The sequence below is a fragment of the Canis lupus genome, chromosome X, assembly GCF_048164855.1.
Source record: "Canis lupus baileyi chromosome X, mCanLup2.hap1, whole genome shotgun sequence".
Taxonomy (NCBI): Eukaryota; Metazoa; Chordata; class Mammalia; order Carnivora; family Canidae; genus Canis; species Canis lupus.
The window spans coordinates 27,381,075-27,387,074 of NC_132876.1; positions in this window are offsets into that span (position 1 = coordinate 27,381,075).

Here is a 6,000-nt window from a genome sequence, read left to right on the forward strand (position 1 = left end):
AAAATATTAAAAAAAAACACATTCAATGTGCTTATCTAGTTCTTTATTTGGATAAGCAGATAACATCTTTCCCTAAAAATAAAAACTTTTTCATGCTTGGGCCAGTTCAACTTGCCAAGTGTTGAGTAAATATTATAAGTAGCAGCACTGTTTTTACTAGCTATATAAAAAAATCATTCAGGTGTAAGAGGAGCAATTATCAATATTACTAGCTCTAATTTTCAAATTGGCATTAATCATTGTTGCATATTAAGTGAAGGTAGAAGTGATTCCATTTAAACTAAAAGTAAAGTTGTTCACTGATGATCTTTTCAATAGTCATTTGCATATCTATGTTATAAACAATAATGGTGCCAATAAAAAGTTTCTTTTCTGGGCTTTTTATACTGTAATAAATAATAGGTAACTTTTTAGTACTTTCTATGTGCTACATGCTGTGCATATTTAGTGCGCTTTATCTTATGCAATCATCACCACAACCATGTAAGTTAAGTAACCGTATTACCTCCCTTTTTTAAATAAGTAAATTGGGGCTTAAGGAAGCTAAATAACTTTTGAAGAGCTCACAGCTAGTGTGTAGGGAAGCCAGAACTAATACTTTGATTGTTTCAGCACAAAACCCATGCCTAATATTGCACATACTGCCTGCAATGACATATTTCCCCAGAACTCTGAGACCCAAACAAATAAAATCAGTATGTGATATATGTGATAATACATGTGCAAAAGTCATACAAAAAAGAAAATGTCTTTCCCGCCACAAGTAAGAACAAAGCTTGCCTATAACCTATTAGGTAGCCTAGAAGTATTTTTTAAATGAATCAAATGGAGAGGAATGAACAATTTGAGACATAGGAAAGCAGGAATCAGAGAGTACACATTGAAATTTCCATTAAAACATGTCCAATGTAAAGGGTCTTCTAACCAATGGATGGTAACATTCCAGTCTCTTGGTCAGATATATCACTGTAGTGGACACAGAGGCACCAGACCACAAAATTTTAATGACAAAATACTATGAAAATTATCCAACTAACTCCAGTTGTTTTCACTACATGTTCAACAATCATATTTGGACTTCCAGTATAACTTACAATTCTGGAGGAAACTCCATGATCATCAACCTAAGTGTTGCAGTCTGCTTTATAGTTATGCTTACCATTATAAACAAATAAACCAGTGCTCAGATTTTAGACATTGATATCTTTTGAATTAAGCTAATGTGTAAGCAAGTCTCTGAGAAGTTGGTAATATTTAGTTACCAAACCAGATTGAACATCTGATCTACAGAACTGAGAAGCATTATCCTGGAATGGGATCTCCACAAAGATATATCCATCCTAGGTGACAACTCTGTGTCACGACTCATGCAGCCACAGGTTCACTTGACCTATACTGTTCAACATAATCACTAAGTTCATGGAGAATAATATATATGGAACCATTTTTAATGTTTCTCATAGTCTGAAATCCCTAGAAAACAATTGAAATTACAAATAGTCATAATCCAATATGGCAACAGGCAACAGAGGAAGATGCTGAACCTACCTCCTTTCACAGGTACTGTGTACTGATGGCTGATTGATACTTCTGCACAAGAAATAATAGAAACCATATAGAGAAAAGTAGGAAAAACAGAGACACAGTGATGATTAGAAGTCCATGCCCAAGGACTTCAAAACAACAACAACAACAACAACAACAACAATAAAACACAGCTGTTTAAAGAGCAGCTACACTATAATTGAAGGAAATCAATTTTCTAACACTAGAGGGTGTGATAACAGTTGGGGAATGACTAGAGCTCTCCAAGATTGAAAGTGCAGGCAAACACCATTGTTTTTGTTTTCCCTCCACCTTGACAGCACAGATTGGAGCTGGGACCACTCTGGCCCTGCTTTGTCCACCATTGTGAGCCCCAAGCCTTTAACCCATGCCAGTTCCAGCTGTCCCTGCCTAAGGTGACCCTCCTTCAGTTCCCTTCCCAGCTCCCGTAGTCCCAAGATGGCCCTAGTGTAGTATGCCCTAGGACCCCTAAAACCCATGCACAATCCAGCTGTCCCATCAGGACTATCCTAGCACAACATGCACCAGGACACCCCTGGTCCATACCCTCTCGAACTCCAGCTGTCCTACCAGGTAGCCTGGGTGCAGCAGTTCAGGACATGCCCAGGTCACTCCCACTCCAGCTTCAGTCATTTCACCAGGGTTGCCTCAGTGTGGTATGTCCCAGAACAACCTCATCCCAATTCATCCTTTCTCCAGCCCCAGCCAACCAGCTAAAGCCACCAGAACGTTCAGTCTAACATGAGGAATGTTCTTATATAAGGCCATTCCTTCAAAAGCAGGAGAGGTAGCTTTTCTGCCTAGTTTATAGAAACAAACACAGAAAGTCAAACAAAATAAGACAGAATATATTCCAACAAAAGAAAAAAAATGAGACCCCAGGAAAAAACCCTATGGGGTTTTTTGAAATGGGGATAAGTAATTTACCTGATAAAGAGTTCAATGTAATTATCAACATGGTGCAACACAGTGAGAAACTCAAAGAGAAAACATAAGAAAATACCAAACAGAAGTCACAGAGTTTGAGAATAGAATAACTGAACTAAGGATTACTGGAGAGGAGGTGGTTGGAGGAAAGGGATAATTGGGTGGTGGGCATTAAGGAAGACATTTAATGCAATGAGCACTGGGTGTTATATGCAACTGATGAATCAGCAAATTCTACTTCTGAAACTAATTTTAAAAAAAGAATAACTGAACTGAAAAATAGACTAGACAGAATCAACAATTCATTAGATGATACAGAAGAATGGATCAAGAGGTGTGGTGGAAATCACACAGAACAGCACAAAGAAGAAAGAACTTTAAAAATGAGAATAAGTCTGCTTTTCCCTCTGACCATGTCTCAGCCTCTCTCTGTGTGTCTCTCATGAATAAATAAATAAATTCTTTTTAAAAAAATGAGAATAAGGGACCCCTAGGACAACATCAAACACACTAACATTCGTGTTACTGTTGTCTGAGAAAGAGAAACAAGTGGAGAACATATTAGAAGTAATAATGGATGAACATTTCCCCAACCTGGGAAAGGAAACAGATGTCCAGGTCCAGGAAGCACAGAAAGTCCCAAACAAGATGAACCCAATGAAATCCACACCAAGACATATTATAACTAAAATGGCAAAAGTTAAAGATAAAGAGATGATCCTAAAGACAGCAAAAAAAAAAAACAGACAATTACATACAAGGGAAACTCCATAATACTAGCAGCTGAGTTTTCAGCAAAAAACTTTGCAGGGCAGAAAGAAGTGGTAGGATATATTCAAAGTGCTGAAAGGGAAAAATTTACAACCAAGAATACTCTACCGGCAAGATTATCATTCATTATTGAGAGAAAGTGAAGTTCCTCAGGCAAGCAAAAGCTAAAAGAGTTCATCACCACTAAGCTGGCATTACAAGAAATGCTAAAGAGTCTTCTTTAAGGGTAATAATAAGGCCACAACTAGAAATGAGAAAATATATGAAAGAAAAAATATCTCACTGGTAAAGGCAAAGATAGTAAAGGCAGTAAATCAGCCACTTTAAAAGTTAGTATGAAGACAAAAAGACAAAAACACTGAAATCAATTCTAACTACAAAAAGTAGTTAGGGGACATGCAAAATAAAAATATGTAAAATAAGGTATCAAAAAAAAAAGCATGGTGGGGTGATGAGTAAAAATGTAGTGCTTTTACAATGTGCCTGAACTTAAGCAGCCATCAGCTTAAAATAGGCTGCTGTTTATATAGGTCAATATATGTGAACTTTGTTGTAACCTTAAACCAAAATTCTATAGTAGATACACAAAAATAAAAAGAAAGGAACCCAAACATAACATTAAAAAAAACCATCAAGCCAAAGGGAAGGGACCAATAGAGAAAGAAAGGAAAGAAAGGAATAGAGAACTATGAAAACAGTCATCAAAATGGCAATAAGTACATGCCTATCAGTAATCACTTTAAGTGTAAATGGACTAAATGCTTCAATCAAAAAGCATGGGGTCAGTGAATGGATAAAAAACAAGGCCTATTTATATGCTACCTATAAAAGACTCACTCCAGATCTCAAGATACACACATACTGAAAGGAAGGGGATGGAAAAAGATATTCCATGCAAGTAAAAACAAAAAGAAAGCTGGTGTAGCAATAATCATATTAGACAAAATAGACTTCAAAACAAAGACTATAAGAAAAGACAAGGAAGGGCATTACATCATGATAAAGAGATCAATCCAAAAAGAAGATATAACATTCATAAATATTTATATACACAACATGGGAACACCTAAATATATAAAGCAAATATTAATAGACCTAAAGGGATAAATTATCAATAATATAATAATAGTAGAAAATTTAAACATCTTACTAACATCAATGCATAGATGATCCAGACAGAAAATCAATAAGGAAACATTGGCCTTAAATGACACATTAGACCAGAGTAAGTTAATAGATATATATAGAACATTTCATTTTAAAACTACAGAATACACATTTTTTTAAGTGCACATAGGTCACAAAATAAGTCTCAGTAAATTTAAGAATATTGAAATCATTTCAAAGCTTCACTCAAGCATCTTTTCTGACCATAATAGTATGACACTAGAAATTATTTTCAAGAAAAAGCTGGAAAACCACAAAATCATACTATTAAACAACCAACGGGTCAATGAACAAATCCAAGGAAATAAAAAAAATACCTTGAGACAAATGAAAATGGAAACACAACTTTTGAAAGTCTAAAAGGCATCCAAAATGGAAAGGCAGTAAATTGTCACAATTTGCAGATGACATGATACTATATATAGAAAACCATAAAGACACCACCAAAAACTATTAGAATAATGAATTAAGTAAAGTTGTAGGGCATAAAATTAACATAAAGAAATTGATTGCATTTTTATACATTAATGAGCTATCAAAAAGGGAAATTAAGGAAAAAAACCCATTTACAAATTGCATTAAAAAATAAGATACCATATTTAAAAATAAGGTACCATTTAAAAAATAAGATAAATTTAACCAAGGAGGTGAAAGACCTATACTCTGAAACATGAGACACTGATGAAAGAAATTCAGGATGACACAATTTTTTTAAAGATTTTATTTATTTATTTATTCATAAGAGAAACAGAGAGAGAGAGAGAGACAGAGACATAGGCAGAGGGAGAAGCAGGCTCCATTCAGGAAGCCCGATGTGGGACTCAATCCCAGGACTCCGAGATCATGCCCTGAGCCAAAGGCAGAAGATGCTCAACTGCTGAGCCACCCAGGCATCCCAGGATGACACAAATTAATGGAAAGATACACCATGTTCACAGATTGGGAGAATTGATATTGTTAAAATGGCCATACTACCCAAAGCAATCTACAGATTCAGTAAAATTCCTATCAAAATGCCAGTGACATTTTTCACGGAACTAGAACAAATAATCCTAAAATTTTTATGGAACCACAAAAGATCCTGAATAGCCAAAGCAATCTTGAGAAAGAGGAACAAAGCAGAAGATATCACACTCCCAGATTTCAAACTACACTAAAAAGCTATAGTAATAAAAACAGCATGATACAGGCACAAAAATAGACATACAAATCGATGAAACAGAAGACAGAGATCAAAATTAAGTCCACACTTATATGGTTAATTAATCTATGAGAAAGGAGGCAAGAATATAAGAATATAAAATGGGGAAGACAATCTTTTCAATAAATGGTGTTGGAAAAACTGGACAACTTGCAAAAGAATGAAACTGGATCACTTTCTTACTTCATACACAAAAATAACTTCACAATAGATTAAAAGACTTTGATATCAGACCTGAAGCCATAAAGTTCCTAAAAGAAAATATAAGCAAGAAGCCCTTTGATATTGGACTTAGCAATATTTTTTGGACCAGTTTTCTCAGACAAGGGCAACAAAAGCTAAAATAAACAAGTAGGATTACATCAAAC